The sequence below is a fragment of the Hermetia illucens genome, chromosome 4 (assembly GCF_905115235.1).
Source record: "Hermetia illucens chromosome 4, iHerIll2.2.curated.20191125, whole genome shotgun sequence".
In the NCBI taxonomy this organism is placed as follows: Eukaryota; Metazoa; Arthropoda; class Insecta; order Diptera; family Stratiomyidae; genus Hermetia; species Hermetia illucens.
The window spans coordinates 36,769,593-36,795,676 of record NC_051852.1 but is presented as its reverse complement, the minus strand read 5'-3'; the positions used below and the strand labels follow the sequence as shown (position 1 = coordinate 36,795,676).

Sequence of the window (26,084 nt, the reverse complement as noted above, 5' to 3'; positions counted from 1 at the left end):
TGGATGCCATTTGTCGAACAGATGCAAACAGCCGCCGAGCTCGACGGAAATGCCTTTAATTCCGATGGAGATGGAAAGACATGCTAGGCACACTACTTTCTACGAGGCGAATTATCTCTTATGAATATTGAGGAATTATCTGAGGAACCACTCCCTTCTCCATGAAGTGCTAGAGGGTCAGAAGAGGATAAAGATCATGGCAGGAGTAGCGCAGATATCCACCCTAGGGCCATACTTTTGGAACGCTTCCTATGATAGTGCGCTTCGAGCCGAAGATGTCGCGACGCTTGTTGCTAGAGGCACTGTCGAATAGGCGCAAAGCAGACTTGGCATAATGATGCCATGCATTTGGGAAAAACAGAAGTAGTCATTTTGATTAAAACGGAATCCCGACCCTGCGCCTAATATTAATCGGCTGGTCGATAATGGAGTCAAAACCTTGAACTGACTCTTGACTGAAGATGAGCTATTTCGAGCAAATCAAAGCAGCAGCTGGAGTTTCGGCGTTAAGTGGACTACTGTCAAATATTGGGAATCCAACGTCTATCAGGCGATGCCTCCTAATGATTTCGGTGGTCGTAGGAGTATGAGCCGACGCTCTTGGCAAGGAGATATTTTGTGAGCGTCTCGCGCAAATACAGAGACGAGGAGCTTTGCGAGTAGCGTCTGCTTACTGCACTACCTTTGGACCGGTCGTGAGGATTATCCGGGGGGTGATCCCCGTTGCCCTTCTTGTCAAGGAGCGTAAGGCCATATAGAAACGCAAGGGAGGAGATTCAAGAGGGGTGGTTGCTCGTGAAAAACGGCAACGTACACTAGATGAGTGGAAACTCTCTTGGCACGATGAGACTAGAGGCAGATGGACTGCGCAGCTCATTGGCGGGAGATCTCAGAGGCTAATCCGAGGTAATGTGACAAACGGTTCCAGGCTAACTCTCCAACGGCTTATCGTTGCGGAAGTGCAATATTCTGTGCGTAAATGAATTGCCTTTCTTCATTTTTCAAATGTCTAGCCTCTATTATAAATGCTGCGGATTTCCATGCAACTAATCACTGTTCTTAAATATTAAAGCCAAGGACTGCAAAAGACCGGATTCCCTATAAATTGAGAGTTTAGTGATCAACACACATTTTTTAGAGCAATCTTTTCCAGCATCTAATTCGTTTGCAAAACATATCCCGCGCCGATCGGCCGTGTAATAGGAGGAAACCAACGAAACGGCATAGTATTTTCACTGCTCCCTGTTCAGTTCCCATGCAACGGGCAGCGCACGATTTTCCAATTTTCATAGTAACTGAGTACCACATGAAGCGTAACGTGCGTATGTAAATACGGCATACGGAGAGTCGTACAAACACAACGTATAGCAGTGCACAACCGAAAGCTTTTCCTTAGCAACGGAATTTCCCTCTGCGTCGGTAACATACTGGAATTCCACGAAAACAGTTCCGCTAGCCTAAAAAGTATTGAATACACATCCAGGGAAACGGTTTTCGACTGCCGATGAATAGGGATGTAGTCCACAATAGGCTAACCGTCGGGGTAGTTCGTGTGAGATAAGGAGAGCTTTTCTAACCTGTTATGAGCCGCTTAGGGGTGTTTGGAAGCATTTTTCCTCGAAAAATGTGGGAGGCTATGCTGAATCTACCCCTGATGTTGATGTGTGCCAGCTAATGGGAAATGACATTTGTTTCGAAGATACTATTTTCACTGCGGAATCATCAAAAGCAAACAGAAGATACGGAGTTCAAGCTGGTTTGCATTTTAGTGCTAAATATCTTGAACTGCGCTAAGTAGTTGAAGGAGCCCAATTAACTTTGGCCAGCTAATCCTTCCGAGCCGACCCTCCAGTTTTGACAGTATTCCCCGTCATGAAAAGCGGAGAAAATTTGGAGAGTTTCACGTTTTTCATCCGCTATGTGTAATGGTTCGACTCAAGTTTTGTGAGGAATCGTGCCGATGAGTCGCCCTTCGAATTTTTCGAATTTTCACGGATAGAAATCGGTGGAAAATTGTCGAATTTGCGTGGAAAAGTGTCGTGTGCGGTGGTATTTCGTGAATTTGATAAAGTTCTGTGAAAAATTCGTAAGAAAAAGGGCTAAAAATCGTTAAGAAAATCGGGGGTCGAGCAGGCAGATACATACACGTCTATGGTATAGGTCTGATTGGAAAAACCTCCTTCTCGTCGTCGTCTTCGTGAAAAATTCATTAAAATTGAATTTTCATCAAGTCGTGCTGTTTCATGGATGGTGAATTCGACATGAAAGCACTAGAAACGAGGATTAGAAAAGTGAAAAGATTTCATTGGGAGTGAAAAGCAGATTTTTTTTCTTCCTGCCAAGGAGTGAAACGGAGTGTGGGTTTCTATCGGGGACGACTTCATCCTATCGGAAAAGTGGTTTAATGTCATGTCCAATGAATAAAGTTCTTCGAAATGATCTCGGTTACGACTAGATACTTAAGTGTAGTTAGTTCTATGTAAAAATTCTCTGTGAGCATCGACGACAGCGGAAAGTATAGTCGGGTCTGCGGCATAAGTGGAAAGTTGGGAGAAAAAAAAATCATTAAAAAGTGCATAACAAAATTTTTTCCACAACTTCCCCTCATTACAATCTGTAGGTCGCTCATTAACACATATTTGAGTGGAATCTAGTTTCACTACTGAATTTTCCGTTTGTCATCAGCGTTGTCGGTTAACGTTTTGCTGCCGACAAATTTCCCCACTCTAGACGATTATCCCCACTCGCGCCCCACCATTTTCCACCCCGCCAATATATGTGGAACGTAGCTTCGAAAAAAAATTTCTCCCTTATCAAAGTGTTTGTGTATTTAATATTAACATTTTCATCGTCATTTTCCGCGATACGGTAGACATTGCTGAGTCGAGACGGATATAGACGGGAATCGCGATTTTTTTACATGTATACATTCACTTAATACACTTGAAATAAAGTAGAAAATTCGTAGGAGCACATTATTAGCATAAAGTAAATAATCTAGAGAATGACTAACCTACGCGAACACTGTGCAGATAGTTCCAAAAATTCGCAAATTTCGTAATCAGTTCGAGTGCCATCGAGTGGAAAAGGCTGGCTCCGCTCGAACACGTTGGAAAATCTCTGCTGCGAGTCCTGTATTTCGTTCGTGACCAGTTTTCGCATGGGCTCAGGTCTGGAACACAAGTTACAAAATGCGAATAATAATTCCTGAGTTCGATTAGATCTAAAGCAAACAGAATTTCCAATTAATTTAACATCTCATTAGTGAAAGATAGTCCTAATAGATTCCGTTCTAATCTCGTTACGGTTATTATTTTGTGCTGAACCTGTGCTCGGAAGCACTTACGGAGAGGTCGACGGCAAGCAAAAGCAAGAGCTTAGGAAGCAATTACCAAGCCGACTCGATGTTTTCCCTGAATTTCCCCGAACAAATCGAACAAATTTTTCTGAAAATTTCTTGTAAATAAATGAATTAGTGTTACATTTAATCGAAACTAATTTCCACTTTTCGCTGTAGCGCCTAGAATATTGTCGTGTTCGTGAATGTAAAAATAAAACACCGAAAAAAATTTAGCATAAAATTTTTGCCAAAAATATTCAAAGAAAAATTGTCCTTTCCCATGACTGCAAGGGGGACAGTGCGCAAGCAACAAACACGCGAAACTTTGTAAATAAAATGTACAGAAACAAAATTTAATTTATTCGAAAGTAATTACTCCTAGTGCAGTGATCTACGCGTACTTCTAGTATTGTAAATTTCCTTCGAGGCATTCCTCAGTCGCGTAAAGGATACATTGTTTGTAAAATATTAAGATAATAATATACTAACCAAGTGCAAACCCCACCATTTAATTTTTTACTTGCTTTTCTGTAACTTAACGCTGATTCATTCTAAAATATAAATAAAGATAAATTAATATAATAAAAAAATCTTTGTGTTCGACCATAAGATAAATTTAATTCGCGGAGAGTTCAGATAGGCAGCAAAGAAGGAAATCCTCGACGATTTCTTTGCATCGTCTGGCTGACGAAAAGTGAAATTTGTATCCGTGCTTCGACGTATGCAACAACGTTACTACGTTTAGATGCGGATCAACTACAAATCGGGACAAATGAGTGTTGCCGTTTATTTGGTGTAACCCAATATGGCCGAGGGGTCGTCTAGTAATCATTCAAAATCGGAATTACTGACGGTATGGATACAAACCTGATTATGATTCATTGTAGCAAATTTTACTTTAGATATTAAGTAGCCCCAATTCGCAATCCCATCAGGCCAATATTCTGTTCGACATCAAGGAAATGTGGGCAACTTCAAAAAACTGCTCACAACTACATCGAAAGGATAAAAATATCCTTTTCCTCTCTCGCTTGCTCGAAGGAATTCTTCCCCTTGATCTCGCAACAGCTTCACGAATGAACTATGGCTAGTGCCTGGCTATTGACTTCGTTCTCCTCCACTCCGTGCGGGTTAGGAAAGAATAAACAAAACTAAAAACTGGATATCCTTTGCAAGTGCCTGGCGTACTATACACTTAGACTGACTCGTATAGTGGCAATAGTTAATTAAGTCCTGAATTATATATTTTGTGTATTTTTCTATTGTTAATGCTATTGATTTTATGAAGGAGGGACTGATTTTATATAGTCTTGACTACATAAAGACTGATTGTGTACTTATTTGGGGGCTCGAATCGATGGTGTTGCAGGGACTCTCACAAACTCCTTTAAAAATTCAAGATAGTGGACTAAATGCTGAATTGAATGCCTTTGCCAATTTTCCTGAGAAGACATATACTCGAAGAATAAGCAAGCCCAAGCAAAATTTGAAAAATGAATAATGTTTATCTGCAGCCAACGCCAACCATTTGAACATTTTACATTTAGATTCCGTCATAAGAAAGGTCCTGACAATTTCTAAACTAGAAAGCAAAATTTACCAAACTACAACTTCTGAATCTATCATAATTTCGCCTACTTTTGCACATTATGCTAGGGTTTGAAGCCTTATCCAGAAAATCGACTTCATAATATCTGGCCTAGGTAGTATCCATTTCCATTCAATGGGACAAGAAAAACGTTTCTCTACATCAACTTGACAGCACAATAGTCGGAAATGATTGGGTTTCAGGAAATTATCGATCTGTAAAGTTAAATGTGGAAAGATAAACTCCGGAAATTGATTGGAAAAACTCGTTAAATTTTTAGTAAGAATTGGTAGTTGACAATCATGCCTGAAGATAAATAAAATATCTATACTATCAATTTATATACAACTTCGCTTCCTTAAGTGGTAGTATATGAGCATAAGCCTATTGTCACCATTATCGGCTCACTCTTGTGTATATTGTGTTACTACTCTAATACAAATCTGAAATGGTTTGTAAGCCAATGAAAGCCTAAACGTAATGTAATCCATCGGAAATTTTAGATACGTACATAAACAAAACAATATGCTTGATAAGTATATGGTTCCTATTTACCCCGTGTGAAGTTCGCGGTTTGCTGAAATACAGCTACCTCCGGGACTTCCCGAGACGCCTGCACTCCTCCTCTACTCCTCTGTGCCAAGTACTTTCTGAATGACCCACTAGTAGGCTATCTTGTGAGAGTGTGTTCCACTGCATGGCCCAGCCAGCAATTGTCGCCCCTCCTAAGTGACAGGCCTATATACCGTCCAAGTTCTTTGCACGAAATAGTATCAGGCCAGCGTATCCATGTGCTAGTCCCATATAGCAACACAGAAAAAGCGCTAGCGCGGAGCAATCTCAACTAATCTTCGTGTTGACGTACCTACATGTCCAGCGGCAAAAACAGATATAGCGGTGTTAACGACTTAAGCGACCTCTCTTTCAAAATACAGAGCGATTTGTCCTGATTCCATGACCTGGTGAAAGGGCAACTGACCGTCATCAACGTAGTCGAAATGTTTGAGGAAAGATGTCATAGCCCACGTCATCGGCACAAAGCAACATGAAGAACGTCACCGATAGCAAGAGGAAATAGCATCGGTGACAAAATGCAATCTTGACGTACTCTTTGGACCTACAAATCCTCCGAGATTTTACCTCGGTGCAGCCAATGATATTCTGCGGCCAAATACGTCTCTTTAATAATAACTATCACTTTCCCTGGAATGACCCCCCTGCCTACAGTCAGCCAGATACATTTCCTCTTCGCACTAGCTTTCTCGAAATCGATGACGGGCAGATGAAACGAAGGTCTAAACCCAGCGCATAGTTCCGAAATGATCCCTAAGCAGTTGATTGCGTCAATGCAGGATGATCCGGAGCGGAAACTAACCTGTTCTCTGTTGATCAAGCTTGCGAGATGTTCTTTGATCCACTTCAGGATCATTTTAGCTATTATCTTTGCGACAGAAAGGAACATACAGATAGCCCTCCAACTGTCATACCTAAGACCTCCTGCACTCTCCGGGGAAGGTCTCGGATTCCTAAGACTTCCGTATAAGTGAAATAGCAGATCTTCGGAAACTGCAAATGCAGCGTTAAATAATACTATGTTTGAATGCGTTGATGACCGGCATGATTTCTCTTCTATCGGAATGAACAATCAGTATCCGCATGTTACGGTCACTATCCGTTTCTTCACTAGATGTGTTAAGAACCATGGTGAAGTGTCCTTTCCACCTCTACAACTGCTGGTCATCATCGATGAGGAATAGGGCGGAAGATTTTCGATCACAGACAAGTTCTTCCATGATGCGGTATTAACTTCTGAATTGATTGCATTCTTTGGTATCTTCTTCTGTAATACTTTCGGTTCATTGATCTGTTTCCACGATCCCACAGTCAGCCAGATCTTGCAACGCCCCTTCGAGATATGATCGATGACCTGCGCTGGATTTGAAAAAAGGGCATTTTTAATGGTGACCCAATGCTCATCCCTATTCTCAACGAGTTACCCAGTATTTATAGAAATCATCCTTCTCCACTATATCGGAAGTCTCCTTTGGTGCATTACACTAAAAAACTTGAATGCTCCTTAACCTCGACTGGAATCTAGCAATCAGAATTCTGTCAGAAACCGGCTCCCACGTCAAGAGGGCATACCTTTCTGTAGTTGTCAGTAACAATCTGACACCATATTTGCATCTCGTAGCACTCGTCTTTTCAGAGCACAAAAGCCAATAGTGAGTTAAAAGTGAGAGGAGCACTCTTCAGAGTCTCACAATCTTACTTCGTTTAATCCCAGAATGTCCAGCTTATATCGTTGAAATTTTCGGTCGATTTTGGAAAAGTGAGCATTCTAGGGACCCTAAATACCATTGTTGAGGAGCGTGCGTACATTCCAGAAATGAATCATAGTCCGTTTTCGATAGCCAATGGTCTTAGACGTGAGGCCGGTCCTTATCTGAGGCACTACTGACGTTTCAATAGTAGTTTTGAAATTTGCTGCTGATTTCAAGTGTGTTATTATGCCTGAATTTACAGGGCAACCCTAAAAGCTCATCAGTTCTTCTATGCCAGCTCGATCAATAACTGTGCTTCATCTAAACAGCATAACTCTCACCCGGAGAAAGTAGCTCTTTGTCGTACCATTGGTGATTCTGCCGACATTGAAAGTGTTCACTACTCCCTTCATCCAATATTTTGTCGGCAACTACACTTCAGGAAGAACGTAAGCCAAAAGTCTATTTTCATGAAAAAAGCCTTTTTTGTTTATTATAGAGGTGGACATGTGTTGAAACGCTGCGCTAGCTTGCAGCAATGGGTACAACTCTTAAATCGCAGTTATTGCGGCGTCTACGGTGGTCTAATTCAAAGTCTACATTTAAAGGAACTGCCTTCTCCTCTGGTAGTGATAATTAGCCTCGCTCACCCGACGTTGAACGGAATGCTCTACACATTCTCAATACAGTTGCTAAATTCACCCTTTTTCAATTTAGAAGGTGGTTCACTGCTCCCGGCCAGATGAGAGCACCAATAAATATTTTCATCCTCCGATATAAGGCATCACTCTTGCTTTTAAGTTGTCTTCGCTGCATTTCCTGGCACATAGTCTAAGTGGATATTGACAATAGTGGCTTTCTTTTACTATTATAAGTTCCGCCTTCATCTATTCCTCCAAGGGATCATGTACGTTACAATTACAATCATCTTACGTCGTCTGCAGAGCGCACACGAAGGCACAATACATGAGAAAGAGCCTTAACAAACACTAGCTATCATAAAAAATTCTTTCGGTCCATCGTCAATTTCGTACAAAACGAGCGTCTCCGACAAGTAGTCTGAGGGATCAGAACGAAAGTGCTCTTAGTACAACTCCAGTTGCCAAATACCGCTCATAACATCTGGCGCTCACTGTGCAGCGCTTATAGACGGTCATCGGATTCAAGGCCAGGCTTGCCGAAGCCTCACATGAGCTCCACAAATGAGAGCAGTTCGTTGTAAATTCCTCTCCAACGTCTTTCTCAGGGAGTTTTCAAGGAAGATGGATAGATTCAAGGAAAAAGGGTTGTTTTTGGGGCTCTAGTAACAAGATCAATTTCTGCATGTCCCACTGAAAGTGATATACTTATTCCGCCATATACGATTCACATGTCCGTATGAATCAGTTGGACTTGATGTTAGCGACCAACTTGAACGGATTATCCGGTTTTCCTTCCAGTCCCGAACTTTTGTTACCTTCAATACATCCGGGGGTATCCTATATCTCTTCCTCGCTTATCCCAGCGTTAATGGAAACGTCCTGTTTTAACATTGACTGAAATCGACTATCCTTCTGCTGCGAGAAAGAATTGTATTTATAATATTTACAATAAGTGAAGTATGTTGTTCGTAACAGCTTTGTAAGCATTCACCCATGGGATAGCATTAAGACAGCCTCTTGTGCAGTCTTGTTTACTTATTCGCAAGGCCTTTTAAGGTAAGTAAGGTAAGTTTCTTTGTTCCCGGTGATCCCACTATTTAGATCACCTGGTTCAACTAATAACTCAGTTTTCTTCTATAACGCGAACGCTGTCAACGCAGTTAATCGTTGCATGCTTCAGTAACACTCTGGAACTTCTGACGCAACGTTTGTATTTTGAAAGCGGAATTTGACTGAAAGGCATGTTTGTATATTTGATTTATTTATTTAAATCCAATATCGACCCTGCTTGTCATAGTGGTATTCACAAAGTGAGAGCTGTGCCTCTTCTGCCGAGTGACTGCTTTAATTAACCCTCTAGCAATTAGCTAACTTTTAGCGTGTACATCATCATCATCATCAACAACCAGTATCCGGTCTAGGCCTGCCTTAATAAGGAACTCCAGCCATCCCGGTTTTGCGCCGATGTCCAGGGTGTACATCACTTCGGTAGAAGAGAAAGAAAATTAAAAGGTTTAATGCCAGACAAATGTTTGGAAGTAGTTAATATCCCCACAGTATCTCGGTTCCTTTCAGGTCATAATCTCCTCATAAAGCTACCGGGAATATTTCCCTGCTAAAAATCTCGGTAAACCAACCAACTTTTTTAGTTTACTTACTTTTAGAGTACCTTTGTTGGTAGCCTCCACGGTTCCCACTGTCAGTTAGATGGCCTCATAGTCATTGTGGGTGCGATAGTTTCTCGCGTACCAAACTCTTTCCTTCAACACCGCGATAAAGAGGTATGCCAGCACGACGATTGTGCTTAATTTTATACCTTAGAGAGTTGAAGTGCATACAAAGTTGGCGGTCTAGTATCTTCTTATATTGTGCTACTGTTGGATTAAAGGACGCGTTGCAGTTCTGAATATAGACAACGTCAGTTTTCACCTGTCTGGTTTCTGGGAATGCCTTTGTTTCCTGTCTAGTATATCTTCCACACGACAACTTCAGGGCATGACATGCAATATTCGTTTCATCATTTATTCGAAACGCAGATCGGGGCCATATCTATATTCGATTTTTTAATGGTTCTTGAGGTCAGATCATGAACTGCTTACAATGGTTGAAATTGATTTATTTCAACCTCATTTAAAATTCCACATGCCAGGCATCACCTGAAACCTGTCGATCATCCACACTTCTTAATGAGGAGGAGTCTCTTCTCAACATCTTGCATCTTATCAACATATTAGCTGGCTAAAATCAAGGCATCTGAAGCATCTCTTTTGAGATACTTGCTTTCTGAGCCCGCACAACATCCAGCCTATTCTTACATTTTTCGGGGTAATCAATTTAACCACTGATCCCACCGAAAGCTAATATCGGTTTGCGAAAATCCATACTCTTCTTTCATCCTTTTTATGGTACTCGGTTCTATTCGGGTTTTGTTCTCTTTCTACGAAGTATCATTATCGATGTTCCACTTCCGATTATTATCCTGGTCGGCTTTTGCTTTTCGGGGCATTCATTTTCTGACAGACGGAGGTTCCTTTTGTCCTTTTCCCTTTTCATCAGCATCATCTGTAATTTTTAGGCGGCTTTTCTTAGTGGTCCTTTCTTGAGGGAATATCTCCTGCATTTTTACATCTGCACTGCTTATTAAAACCAGTTGTTTCAGTTTGGGAACAATTCAACCTCGTTTCCGGGCTATAAGACGAATCTTGTCCGTCGTCCTGCCAAGCTTGAAAGAATTTGTGTGGATCTAATTTTCGCTGCACTATTATTTTTTGTAGCATTGACTATAGGCGACAGTAGTAAAGTTCCTACTACTGAGATATTATAGTCACCCAGAGAACCTAGGTTTAGGAAGCCCGGCATCATAAAAACTTTTCCCCACTTCACCCCCATATTTGGTTTATTTTTTTGGTAATCGCATTCACAGTCAATATTAATCCTCGCTTTGCATGCTTGCTCCAGAGCATGTACATGTGTATGTTCATAGCGCTGGGTGTTCCTTTATCAACAAAATGAGACGCGCCAGATGGTAAATTCGGCAGTTCTACACAGGCAATCTCAAAGTTGAAGCCGATCCTAGTCTAAGAGTGCAGGTAGCTCTTGGTCAACATGTACTTACAAAGTGGGATGGATATGGAAAAAGCTTAAGAAACTCCACATAATCTGCTTGAAAAGCATTTCCCAGGTAGCATTCGAAATCACAACTCTGGACCAGTAGTACCACATAGCCTTCAACCCAGAAACTGAACTTTGGTTGCAAATAGTTTCACTGGAAACGGGTATTTAATTTGTTCCATAAAAACAAACCTGCGGCCCAGATGACATTAATGCTCTCCTAGGAATACAGGGAATCTTTGCCCTAGGCCTACAAATTTTCAATATATACAGCAGCGGAAGCACAAAAAAGAATTCGTTTTGAACAGATTTGCTGATTGCTGATTCAGGCAAGATATCTTTAAAGCTGATCATAGTAAAGGATTTGCTTCCCTTACTGTGGCTTCCGATATGAAATTAGTCAAGAGAGAACTGTCTTCCCTTACTACTTAACCTTGGTCAACTAGTTGAAACCTTCCTGATGGACCAGGAGAAAGCAGACAAATTGTTTCTCCAAGGATTTAGGGCTTCAATGGCTGGACCCAACTCTACTTCCGAAGCAACGTGATCGAAAGGTTGACAATCAATCAACTCGCAGCGCCCTTGCTAAAGTAACGTTTTTATTCAAACGATGAACTTGGTTGTGTGATCGAAGAGCAGTGTATAGATCAGACATTAAGGAGGAACGCCAATTGTATTGCCGGTTGCCCCATGCAGTGGAACCCACTCGCCCAAGATCGTAGACGAGTGGGATACCCCAAGAGAACTTGGCATCTCGGTATGTCCTGGAGGGAGCTGAAGCACATTTCAGTAAACCGCGAAGGATGATGCGTAGGCGGTGTTGACGCACTATACCTCACCAAGGAATAAATGGCAACCATATATGTAAGAATAATAAGAGGGTAGTGACAAACTAAATGAGATATATGTTAAAGATATTAAAAATAAATTATATAAGGACAACAAAAATTAATAATTAAATAATCCGATGCGTTGATTATTACCTGGCAAGGATGAGGTATTTTTCGTTAAGGTGTGCAGTGCAGAATTAGCATTCATATTAGTAGATACCCACCTAGCTGACGATCGCTAAATTTCGCAAACTATTCTGATTTCCACTTAAATACCAACCAGACCCACTAAGAAACAACACAAGGGTGACAGCTGAAAATCGGTACCTCAGCTAACAGTGAATAATGTTGGTTAGCAATCGCTCCTGCACAATGGAAACGTTTAAAATGGCATAAATGATGCCAGGTATAACAGATTTGAATTTGATTTGAGTGGAATAAATACGTTTTGAAACGGAAGATAAAATTTCTATACAAAGAGAGGAAAGGTATCACTCATTATTGTTCATAGCCGAATACTTTACGCTGCGATTATTGATTGATACAAAATCTCTCCTTTCCTCTTCTGACATTAGTGACAGTACTAATATTATATTACTAATGCATTGCCGTAGTTATTGTTTAAGGGTTGAGAGGATCCTGAGTCCGCATCCAATTGAACTGACCAATTGAGGAGAGATTTTCTCCCATTTTTTTGCTTCGCGGACTTCATTTTGTTGGCGCCATTATACAAAGGATAAGGATAACTAAACGAATCGTACAGAGTAGCGTGAACTCATAAAAAGCTCCTTGGACTAACCTTAGGCCAGAACAAGGCGGTTTATAGACACTGTACAACCACTTTCATTCATTCTGTTCCCAGGGTAGAAGTAAGGCATCGTCTGATGGGTTGACTCAATTTGAACCAAATTGTCAGTCGCCGGTATTTGGAACTGACAAATGACACTCCAGTTGGATTTTGACCATATAATTTCAAACTGTCAAATGTATGACAAATCTGTTGGTAAATTATTGACGAAACTTAAGGAGTTCTCTATGGAGTCAACCTTCTGACTAAAATCTTCCTTTCAGAGCAACTATAATCAAAGTGTTTGATTCACCACAAATTTAAACATTAATCGCTATGAGCATGAATGTTTGCTGCCATCACCTCACCATATTAAGTTCACCCGCTCCTGCTATGTGAAATTAACAGTCGATAACTGCCCATTACAAGAAGAATCCGAGTGTTTCATAGAAAAAGTTAACTTCGAAGAAACCGAGGAATCCTGGCTTGGAGGGCGTGGAAGGCTTCAAAAGGCAATGGCACCTTTTCTAAACACCTAAATTATGCAAGTGCGAACTATTTTCTCTCTCACCGAGTCATCAACCTTGGCCAAATGACTATGGAGTTGGAACGAAAGCATACAGAGTCGGACTAAAGATAAACACCAACAACGCCAAAGTTCTCAGCCAGTCATCGCATTCTTTCCTATCTGCGTGAACAGGCAGAACGTCGAGGACCCGGTCAGTTTGTCATTCTTGGTAGTGTGAAAAGTGACCACCGTTGTTACTCCAATGGTCCAAGCCTCCGTTAAGACCCGTCTCTGCTGTATTGTCGGTCTACACTGGCCTCAGAAAATCTCGAACTATGAGCTGGGTACGTATTCGGGCTAGGAACTGGTAGATGTATTAATTAGACGACAGAAGTGGCAGTAGCCAGCTTACACTCTAAGAAGGGCGATGCATACATTGGTGGCTATGCTATGCAGTGAAACCCACGTTTGCAGACTTGTTGGAGGTTTTGTTCACCCCGAAAATATATGGTACCGAACAGTAGAGGACGAGTCTAGGGTTGTCGAGAAGACTTGGAAGCCTGGAACAATGGCGTAGTGGATGCACTGTGCTCCATTTAGGAGGTAACATAGATATAAGAGCTAGTATACTTAATTATGTCATATGCAATATGCAAAAACAAAACGCTTTTTGCTTTTTTTTTGCAACGATCAAGTCTCAGCTGCATTCAGTGAATCAAAATATTGACATTGGTGGCCTGAATGATTCTAGTTAGTTTCTTCCGATCTAAACCGTTTTTTCCACTACCTACCCTATGTTTATTTCCTATGCTTAAAGCCTTCCCATTTACACGAAGATAGATGATCTGAAATACTGTTTTCTTTCATTGCTTAAAGTTATTTTATTTTCGGCATCCTAAGCTGACCTACCTATCCTGACTAATGATACTGGCCCTACACTTCTTTCTAAAAACTCTTCCCATTCATTTCTATTTCACCGTTCCTTCAGATCAACTTCACTAGACAGATTGAAGTTATCTGTGGTCGCTCCGAAGAGCCTAACTAGTGGTGTGCTGCACCATTTTGATGCCACAAACTCCTCAGAGCTTGATGCGGCAAGCGGAGCAAGGGGAAATCCAGAGTACAATGTCGCCACTGAGTACAGGCTCTTAATGGTCGTTTGGCTGTCGATCAGAAAAGCTATGTTACGCTTGGTGCTCAGATTATGCCCCCATCCATCGACTGGCTTCTAGTATAACCATTACTTCTGCTTGGCGTACGGCTACCCAAGAAAAAGCCCGCACCGACTCTACATTCCGTCTTTGATCCATCGGTGAAGAATGCTGTGCCATAGCCTTGCAGCACGTCTTCGGTTTTCCATTCTTCCTTGGAAAGTCCACAGCAAAGTTTATTATGAAGTTCAGCTTGTGTACTGTGTGGTGTAGTCCATGGGGAATGCCCAGAGTTCCCGAGGTATTTCATCTAGGATGTCACAATCACCGTAGGGTTTCGCTATCCAACATCCACACACACATAGCCTGACTGCACTGCCCACTTCTTCCCTTTCCTCAGCCTTTGTCCCGTTCACAAGCGGGGTAGGCTCGGCGTGATCGGTTTCGCCATTTTATTTTAGCAAATACCTGATCTGGATTCTCGCAGTTTTTCCGCGACCGGTGCAACTCCATTTCGATGGCGGACATCCTCATTCCGGATGTGACCATGTGTCACACCACTAGTCTAAGGCAACATTAGTGACGGAGATGTAGGCCTACATTAAGAGTATCTACCATGCAGAATTGCAGAGCCCTAGTAGCATCTGGGTTTTTTTAATCCTATTAAATTTCATTCTATTGCATGGTTTGCTCGGTGCCTGCCACCACACAATAGAACCGTACGCTAGGACGTACCACGGCTGGGTACATCCAGAGAACCATCGTCGGCCGGACCCCCATTTCCTTGAAAAGGCCTTCTTGCAGGCATATTTATGATAGAATTTGGCCAACAGTTTTCAATAGAGGACCAAGTTTTGGAGTCTCAGTTCCATCCCATTCATATGTACACATGGTTTTGCTCTGGTATGATAGGGATAAAAAGGCAGAAGCTGCTGTGTCTGTAAGCGAATCCATCAACAAAGAGTAATGCGATATTTTTTATGACGAAATTTCAGTGAGGCTTGAACGAAAAAATACTATAATTCTAATATAAATATGTTATGCAAACTACTTCAAAGATGATCCTAGTCAGTTGATTTAACTCTTTAAAAGGCAATGAGCTCCTATGAAGCAAGAAAACTCGGAAGTATGCAACACTAATCTTATGTATATAAATCAAATTTGGAGCAGTTTTGAATAGTATATTGTCAACAAACTACAAACGGTTATCAAAATAAAATTAAATTTGTCAGCACTACTAATATGGTGACCCACCTTCACTTTTCTAGGATTAAATTAAAGGAAAATAAAATGGGGAAAACATTCTTTACCCTTTGGGGAGAGACAAGTATGTTTGCAATTAATAAATTGGCGCCCAACGTGGGTCTTACAACCATGATCCTTCGATCAAACTTTTCATGTTCTGTGAAAATGACTATTTACTTTATTTTCAACTGACCGCATCCATTATATAATATTTTAAGGGCAATTGTAATTGACAGAAAAGATGTTAAGTAATTAACATTACTTATATTTTTATTAAAATAATTAAGTGAACATTTAATATTAACGGTTTTACATATTATTAGTCCTAATTCTAGTCAGCGAACTCAACTCCAATTCTAGTCAGCGAACTCAACTCCAATTCTATTTTCCAAATCAAAAAGACTTCAGTGTTCTTTTTTCAATTCCAAACTTAATATTAAAAATCAGTGACATGTCTGAAAAACATAATTACTGCGATCTTCCACTCCCTTGGCGTGCTACGCAAAGTGGATAGATCCGCGCCATCTATTCGCTCGCACTCGCAACATTCGAAATAAATTTCGAATGCTGCGAATCCTGCCGCGCCACAGATGCTTCAATCTTGAATATCATAAGTAACATGATATTCTTCATTAGCCTTTTTCTCCATTCGATAATAGAGAAGATTCTTATAAGATCGGGAAGACAACCACAGTTTAGCTCTTCCTTCTCACGATGCTTGGTATTTACATTTACCTCACATTTTTAATAAAAGTATCGAATAATTTCCAGCTGAATTCTCACAAAGAATTTAGATTTATGAACGAATATAATAACTTCTTCCAAATCTGACTTTTGAATCTTAAACAAAGGAAGACTTTCAATTCAAAAAAAGTTAACTTTTGCTCCAACAAGCACTTCTAACGGTTAAGAAGGTCACTTCCTCCACGACATTATGTCCCACATCCCTCATATGTGCAGTTCTTGATAAAAGGGTTCTTCCAAGCTTGTAAATAAACCTATTATGATTCAGCCTATTGTTCCAACCCAGAAACAATGCAAATCATCTACATCATTTCACTTCTTTGTTTCAACTTTAATAAAATCTCTCCATCGACATTATACTTATACAGGATGTACGCCTTTTATGTTTTCCTGTAAAACACTGTGAGCACGTCCTCATGAATCTAATGTCTCCATTATAAATGTCTATAACCTATATTTTACGCTTTCCGCCCTTCCTTCGGGGAGAATAATGCATAAAAGTCATCTAATAATGTGACTCAACATCAGCAATCGGAAGTGGAGATGGAGGATGGGGGGCGAGCTTGTCAGAAGTAGTCCCGAAAGTGGGTAGGACAACAAACCAGTCAACAATCCATCCATCCATCCAACCATCCAGTAACCTTACCATCGAACGGCTTGACTACCTCCATCACCGTCGCGGAGCCAACATGGAAGACAAAGCATGCATTAATTAAGTCCCGTCAAGTAATTTGCAAGTGTCACCATATGCACCCCCGCACATCGATGTGTATTTTCGCCCTCAAACTCGCCTTGCACTACTAGTCGCGTATGGATTACAAGAGCCGCCGGGGTTGGGGGTAGACTTCGAGTAGAGTTTGTTATGTGGCGGAATAACCTACGATGACACAATAGTGGGAAGAATTTTATTACTACCCCAGATTGTAAGCGTTTCGAGTGGGAACAGTTGAAGTTTATTGTTTGTATTCAATCACGTCAATGGATCTGGAAATGATGAAATTTTTAGGACATTGATTTGATATTAAACGGAAAAGTCGCGGGGTGTGAGGAGGATCTAAGATGGACACATGTAGGGACGTTTTAATACCATCATGCATGTTGTTCAACGGGGGATTTGTGAAGAAATTGCAAGCACGCGTCGAGCAGGGTGTGATTGGTACATAGATACTCGTATTGTAAACATTATGAGTCATGGGAGTTGGAGCAAGCTTACAAGGAAGTAGACAGTTTGTAACCCCATTTTTCCCTTCTCTAATATCAACCCAATTGGCGTCATAGATATTAACAGTTTTTCAAATCTGTTTGGCCAGTTTGAGTTAGTTTTCCATATTATGTGTGAACCCTACCATGCCAGAGAAAAAAGTGCAATACAGGAGCTGCTGAAAGGAACGACAAAGACATAACTGCCACGACAAGCAATAATGATCATCATAATCAGCTCGAATGTGGTCTGGCCTGCAGCAAACGAAATCTCTAAATTTCGGCCTCACACCAACTTCGTGCATTTCATTATTCCATCGAAGATATAGATAGATTTTTCAGGAAGGGCTTTTATCTTTCCTACCGCGTGCTCAATCTGGCCGAAAGCTGCTTTTAAGGCATGTTTTTTGTACATGGAATGTCAATGCTATCATCATAGACTGGCAATCGGGTGAACTTAATGGGATGACCACCTTAAGTTCACTCCTAAATTCGGATAACTTTTTCCAATACCATGTTAAAGGAATCCACTACTGCGCTTCCTGCAGTAGACCGTTGAGGGGCTGAATGTTGTCGATAGTGATCCAACTGATAGAACATACCTTGTCTGGGCAGAAAATACCGATGAAAATAGTTGAGAAAGAAACATCCCTGGTAGGCCGCGAAAAGCTACTATTAAAAAACCCAAGACTAATCTGCGAGACATTGCGTACTGAATCACCTAAATGCGTCATCTTTGCCGGTTCTCCAAAATGTACTTCAGCTGCCTCTAGGTCTTCCTGACAAACCTAAACTTAACGTAGACATCCAGAAACTATTTTATTGAGGTCGTTGTGGTAGCTCAATGCTTAACATACTCGCCGATATCCAGAGTTGAACTACATAACTCCAGGCGGAGATCAAAATAGCTTTTCAGAGTAAAAGTTTACACTCTAGTTGCAGTTTAGATCTTTTTTGAGGCTAATACAAACTTCATGCTTTGGGATTTAGTTTCATTTGATATGATCCTTCCATGTCAGTCGTAAATTGAGATATGTCCAGAGATGTTTATTTATTTATTTGTTCAGTAACGGAAAATGAAAAGAGTAAACTCCAGTTACTTATTGTCATCAGAAGGTGGAATGAGCAAGAACCTTAAATTATCCTTAAAACAAGTGAAGAAAAGTTAAAGGGACTAAGTTGTTGTGTCAACAATCTTCTGGAATAGGGGAATGGAAAGACTTTTTGAGTTTCGGGAAGGACATATTGAAAATGCCCGCGTTGCGTGTGTTATAAGACGCAGGACGGCAGTTGATGTCGTTAGAGGCGGGACAGCAGGAAGATGAAGTTCAAAAAGCAGAGGTTGGAGAGATGGACATTTTTTTATAAAAAAAAGAGACGCACCTTTTGAAAGGCAGGTCAATCACAGTTACGGAAGTATGACCAGATCACGGAGCAGTACTCATGGATAATTCTCACGAGGGAGTAGAAGAGAGTTAAGCATGGTTGGATGAAGTCAAAATCAGAGAATGAGAGAAGTATCAAGCTCAGCAATTAGGCAGTCCAACGTGCCCACTGCAGTGGGTGCCGAACAAAGTTTATTGTCGAAAGGGTATTCAGTATAGTTTCGACTTGATAGGGAGATGATTTGAGCGGGAAGCACGTAGAGTGACACTTTCTGACGTTTAATGTTAACCCATTAGCAGAGCACCAGCGAACTAGAGTGTCTAGGTTTGATTGAAGGAAAACACAGGCCATAGACAGCGATATAGCGGAAAACATCTTAAGGTCGACAGCATAGAGTAAACAGGGACAAACGAGGAGGGGAGAGAGCGGGAAGCTCGTTGATAAAGAATAAAAATAATAAAGAGTCTAGAATAGAGCTCAATGATATGCCTGAGGAGAGGATAAGGAGCGGAATATGTGGCCATTAAAAAAGACGCGGCAGAATCGGTTGGAAAGGTAAGAGGTAAGATATGATATGGGAACGCCAAGTGAGGTGATTTTAAACGGAAGTATCTTGTGGTTTATAGTTTCGAAGGATTTGGCCAAGTGAGTGTGGATAGTATGTGCTTCCTGTTGTGAATTTAGGCATTTGACCATGGAGTCCGTGAAGTCGAGCAGGTTGGTGGCAATAGACCAATGCTTAACAAAGCCGTGTTGCTCTTTCACTATGAGGTGGACAAAGTGGGCGACAATCAGTCGCTAACATACCTTTCCAAAAGGTTGGAACAATAGGTGAGGAACGAAGTGGGACGGCAAATCTCAGCAAGGGGTGATCGCCATTTTCGTAAAAGGGGACGATGGGAGCCATTTTCCACAGGCGAGGAAAGATTATGGAAAGTGGAAAGAAATGGACTGACCAGTTTTTAGCAAAATGATATTAGGAAGACGTCGTGACCAGGGCCAAGATTGGCATTGAGCTTGTCAATGGGAAGCTCGATAAGGGGAAGGGTAAAAAGAAGAATGGTAGGAGAGAAGTAGAGGAAGAAGAGAAAACATAGAATGAGAAAAAGTAGCGGCAGACTAAATCACAAGATAATTGGGGGGAATTAGTAAAGAGGTCAGAGAATTTTATGAAAAGAGGAGATAGCTTGGAGTTGCGAATATAACTGTAATCTGATATTATCTATTATGTAACTGCTGCATATGTTTTTCACTTCGATGTGTCAAAGTTGCCGGTGTATTATCTGAGGTCAAGTAAGTGCGAAGTCAAAATAAAATACAGTTCGGGACTCAGTGCACTACCTTGGGGATTCCTTCTTGTCTACAATGGCTCAGAGAAACAAAGGTTGTGTACTTCACACGGAACTAATGTTGACCAGGGAAAGATTTCTAAATCAAGCATTTCCTCAGCAAATTTTTTTTTAACCTATATATAAGACCTTGGTACCATACTTTGTCGAATTCCTGCGCAGTGTCGGGGAACATAGCTATGCAGAGCCTCCTCTCTTCCAAAGCAGATCCAATTTCAGAGACAATTCTGTGGATTTGTCACCATGTTTTCCGCGAAATCCAAACTGGGTCTCGAACAACAATATTTTCGTAAGGGGCAATTGGAAGAAAACTTACTGGTCTATAGGAAGGTACCGGTAATTTGTCTTTCCCATGTTTAAGAATCATGAAAATCTGAAAAATTGTCGGTAAATATTATAATAATCAACAGAGGTGTAATTGGTATCTTGGGTATGTTTTCTGATAAATTAAAAAATCCAGGAATATTCATTGCCTTGATCTTCGCTGGGAAGTGAGCTGTTATGAATTTTATGAGTCTCCATATTTTCGGAGGGGTCTAATTGTCTTAAATCCCTCAATTACTTTACTAATTTTGGATCTACATTGGAAGTGACGTGGTTCCGTAAGCCAGTGTATTACGCAACATTTAATCTGAAATTTGTCGATCCGTTTTATCCGCCAACCCTACCTCCTTCAAGTGTTCGACCAGGCATGTGTTGGCATTCCTTCTAGTTGGTACTTTGTTACAAAGTGTAAAACAAATTTTATGTAACTACTCAAGACTTAGTCAGTTGGTCGATTCGATTCTTGGTTGGTTCCAGAAGAGCTCCAAGTTGGGTTTTCCAACTACTTAGAATTCTATCCAAACCACTTTTTCGTGGTGTTGCTTTAGTGAAAACGGAATTTGGTTACACTTCAGTGCTGTTCCCCCTTTGGGCTATTGATTTGTAGTAAGCTTGGGTAGTGCTTGCCGTTGAATAGTCATCTTCAATATTAGGAGAAAATCGCTTTGCGGTTTCTTACGAGGCAGAAGCAAATCGTCACCTCTGCCCTCGGAGCAGCGTGATCGAAGGGGCGCGCAGATATTGAATGCCATCCTATAAAATTCGCACAACACGACATGACTGCAAATTATATTGAGCGTAAATTCGACCAATCTTTGGTCAAAGCCAAGTCATCTTAGGCTTGCCAATTAAAGTGTTGATAGTGTGATTAGTGTCCCCACTATGTTTGGCGTTTGCTGGTGTGGTCCCTTTTAACAACCGCTTCGAGAATACTGGGAGGGATAGCATGCGATGCTTCAGATGGTTGAAAAAGGTGACCTTTTGCCAATGGACGCAGTTGGATACTTTGGTGATGCCCCATTTGGTATCCATCGATTTGCTGTAGACCTGTGGTTCCAATATTTTCCGTTTCTTACATATTTTCTGTTTCCTCAGTGGTTTTTCTCAGTTCCTGTATCAAAAGAGGGTTGAGGGAATTGTGGGTATTTTTGACATCGTATCTTGTAATAAGGGTACTCTCTTGGCTTCAGGCCTGCCGAAGCCAACTCTATTTTTAGTTTAGCTATGAAGATTTCTCTGATCCGCGTAGTGATTGACCATCGAAACTCTTTTCTAATGATTATAATATTCGCCTTTAAAGGTAGAAGCCTTACCTTTTCATTGTTCCATTGCTCGTTTTTTAGGATACTCCAAAAGATAGTTTTGACGTCTAAGGACACCAAGGCTCCGTCCTCATAGAACTCCCGCGGAAACGACTTTTTCCATCTTCTTGGCTCGTTGTGGACTTTGGGAGTCCTTGGTAATACTGGGATAGAGACTTCCACTTGGTTTTTTCATAAAGTTAGCTGGCATTCCATGATGACTTCGTCTACCTTTTTTATGAATTTTAGCCGTGCATTGCCTTTTCCGCTTTCCGCTGTCTTTCTAGGTTCCGTACTATTTTCTTGTCCAACATGTAGCTGTTTTTCAAATTTTACCAATTTTGTATGCCTTGCATCCCTTTTAGTCACGATTCGTTCTTTCTGTAGTGCTCGTCAATATCGGAGATATACATTGATTCCGGATTTTATGTGGTGATGATTAGTGGGAAGTCTGCTTAACTTTCGGGGGCCAGGTTTTGTCTGTTGTTCAGCAGTTTCTTTTGTTAAGGTCCAGGTACTGTACCCGGCTTCTGTTCCCTTTGTATATCTCTAGGCTTTTTATCGAGGAGTTCTCTCTTCCTTTTGGTTTTGTGCTTTTAAACAATTTTCTTTTTGTTAGAAATAACAGAAAATCTCTACGGGGTAGTGTTCAAATTGATATGCTTCCAGAGTTTTCTAGTTTACTTTAGTTTTAGGGTTTAAGAATAACAATGTGCTGATACTCATTGTATTTGAATTTATAGACAAATTTATAGACAAATCGCTTTTCCTTTCCTTCCTAGCAATCGCAAGATATTCACAATCTTTTCATCAATGTTGGAGATAAAATATTTACAATTCATTATTTGATCATTTAAAAATTTATGGACAAGTTATCACCAGAATAAAGCAGAACGCAAGTTTCAACTTAACGCAGTTTAGTGCAGATACATATGAATCACACCGCTATCCAATTGTAGACATCTTTAGAGCACTCTTCTTCTTTTTCTCAATGGAATTATCCTCGAGCATATATTACGAGGCACAGTACACTAGAATTAAATTTCCCCTTGCCTAGTGACTGCTCTGCACACTGTACTCTCCTAGCCTTCTCTTCTTTTTACGTTTTTCTATATTGTCGACTGCGTTCGGTATATTTGCCAGTGCTAACTTGCTATGAAATGCCTCTTCTACCTTTCTTCTCATCCATAAATCTTCCGGCCCCTTGGAACACCATCGCAACTGAAGAACCAACCAACCCCCAAACACTATGAGAAACTGGGTGGAATTCTGATCTTATATTCTCTGTGTCTAAATTTGGACATTGGGAGCCGGTCACCTGTATAGGGGTAGCTTCTTTCCGGTAAAAGCAGCTTTATTTCTAACACATATCTGTCAGTATGTTCAGCAACGTAACTGGGTATACCGAAAGTAGTTCCTTACTATGATTTCTGAAAAGTCATTACTCAACACTTGATAGCCCGTTCCTTAAATTGCAGTTTTAACCAAGCTGGTATCGAGGCTGAAAGTAGATGCGCCCTACAGATAATTAAATAACTGAGCTCAGATGTAACCTCGTCTAGGTTTTCGCAGTTTATGAAGATGTAATGCTTTTGAGCGGGTACTTAGTTCTTGCTATCATCGAACTTTTTCATCTCCAAGAAGAGTTGTTCCTTTTTGTTACTCAAGATTTTGTTAATATTTTCTCAAAGGCTTGTTAGACCGGAGTTAACCATTGAAGATCACTACTCACCAAATTGGCTTGAATTAAATCTTTATCTGAACTGCTTTTACTTGGTCCTATTTTGACTTAACCTTGGGTCCAATCATGGCTCTTTCATATCAGAAATTAGAGGTATGTGAATTCCTTGCTTCCTCACATTTCGAGATACTTAGAGAGATCCTTCTAGCATAGTGTAAATCTATGGGTTTACTTGGTGATTTACAGGCTACCAGGTTACAGATTTAGTGTAAGAGACCAAGCTGTAGTGTTTAATACCCACATTGTAGTGTTTAATACCCACATTGAAAATGTCTACATTATGCATGCTGTACGCACTAGTGCAGTAGATGATGTCAGTAGGGACAAAGCAATCCATTAAGCTGGTACAGCATAGTCAAAATGTGTTCACGTTAGCAAAAAAGTTAGAAAATTGAAACGCAACACAGTCTCTGTCGTTAATAGTACATTTTATTTCATGAGCAACTTATTCCTGACTGAATTAGCAATGGAGAGCAAGGTAACAACAATCACTGGAGAGACTAAATCAGGGAACAATATCCTTGGAAGCTTCCTATGGTATAGTTGAAGAGTGTTAAGGGGAGCTGCATTGAGTGAAAAACAGGAGAGGAAGGCAATGTGAACTTAAGGTTCTGGGGTTAAGTTCAGCTTAGCAAAAGAGACTTCCAACCTCCTGGTCATTTTTTTGTCACTCGAGCGAAACTGTGTGCTTTCACGCACGCAAGTAATAAGTCTAGCGAGAAGAACATTAGTATTAAGGGTACTGTCGGAGGATCGATTGGATGCTGTAGATTCCATTTCGTGAGCTTCTTCCCTCGGTGAACTATCAACGTCTAGTAACTAATTTTTCACTCCTATTAGTATGATCCGTGAGCCGCGCTAGCTAATGCAAAAGAACAACGCTAAAAAAGCTATACATCTAAATAACAATGCATTGGGTCGTCCATTTATTTAGCTTAGTTTGTGTAAAAGAGGTGAGTGCATAGTCGAATAATTAACCGGCTTTTTCAATAACTTCGTTAACATCCTTGATGGATACCTAGTTTGTTTGTTTTTTGACATTAGAAGTGTACAAAATGCTTTACAGGCAGCGGTGATTGGTTGTTAGGGCTTATTTGGTTTCGCCTCTACTTCATCCTAATGTGGGGTTGTGGGTATATGATCTGGCAACTGGCTTTCTCAGTTTTGTAAATTTTTAGTAGTTTTGAACCCGTCCCACGTTTGTTTAGATTTCGTCGTACCCCTGTCCCCTGTTCGTTCGCTAGGAATATTTTCTTCTTAACAAGTTTTTACTTTTTGCTGCTAATATTTACCGACTTGCTTAGTGTATCTTCCAAGCTCTTGATAATTGCCTTATCAGGATCATGTTCGCCCGTCAACTAGTATCAGGGAAAATTCACTGAGGTAATCATTTTATTGTCTCCGTCCCAAATTTATGAAAATATTTTCGGCTCTCACAAGTCTTTTGAATGCAAACATTTTAGTACTTCGTCACTGTTTTCAGCGGATAGAATTTGATCTGCAGTTATTATCTCCGCAATTTATGCCTTGTAGTGCAAAGATGTCGATGGTGTTATGGGAAACTCCTGGAAGAGTCCTCGTAGCGCATCCGTTGGATAAAAATCGAATATGCCAATATGCAAAAGCATGGACCAATTTCCGTGGTCGAAATTGTGGCCGTTGACAGTTGGACAATTGTTTGGCTTGAGAGACACTGTGAGGAGCTTGAACAAAATGTGATCTGGAGGACACATTTGATTTCCATCGTGGAGAACAAAAGACTGACATTCATCCTGTTTCACACTAAATGAAGGTCGCAGGATAATTTGGTGGCAGTGTTGTTGGTGGGCATTTCCGAACATTTGTTTTCGACAGTGTAGCAGGTGACGGCTAAGCCTCACCGCCTTTACCCCTTCGGAAATTTAGGCAACTGCTCAAAATATTTATACAGGAGATTGATCTTCAAATGATTTATTGCTTTTTTATCATGCTGAAATCAATGAAGAGCTATTTTTAAATACGTTCACACAACTTAATAATAATAAGAAAAAACTCGCCACACATTCAGTTATTTTAACCATTAGTTATACGCGGGTGCACCTCCAGAATAGGCATCGTATTATAATAATCAAATCCCTTTTCAACAAAGGCGATAAAACGCCTACTAAAGGTGAGTTTCTGGAATATACAACATCAGTGAAGCGTGTCAAAAATTCAACCCTTGTATTACCCAAGTTGTCACCATTGTAGTACTTCTAGAAAAGATGGGAAGCGCCCAGAGGATTATGAGAGTCTGCTCTGCAAGGAAGAAAAGAAATGAGATATAAAAGTACTTGCTCCTTAGAGAAAACCAACAAAACTTGATGATGAAATCTAGTATACGGAACGCCTAACCCGGTTAATCAATGAATTCAATCCAAAATCCAACAGAATCGCCTTCGCCTAACCTACATTAAGAAGCCCCACATTGGGCGCCATTTAGTTTAACAGAGTTGTATAAAGTGGACGACTGAGTTAATTCTTATCAAATACGCGGTTAGAGCTATGCAATCATCATCATCAACGGCGCAACGATCGGTATCCGGTCTAGGTATG

The 26,084-nt window shown here is 40.7% G+C and overlaps 1 protein-coding gene across 2 annotated transcripts in view; it reads left to right on the top strand.

The window, feature by feature from the left end:
- The window catches only part of LOC119653695 (voltage-dependent calcium channel type A subunit alpha-1), a 399,598-nt gene that overhangs the window by 28,079 nt on the left and 345,435 nt on the right, over positions 1-26,084 (top strand). The window contains exon 1 of one of the 2 annotated variants that reach the window (XM_038058567.1): positions 1,731-4,193. The exons of the other annotated variant lie outside the window; for it this stretch is intronic. The gene's annotated coding sequence lies outside the window, so the exon portion shown is untranslated. Of the gene's footprint in view, positions 1-1,730; positions 4,194-26,084 lie in introns of those variants that run through there. 2 annotated transcript variants of the gene reach the window in all.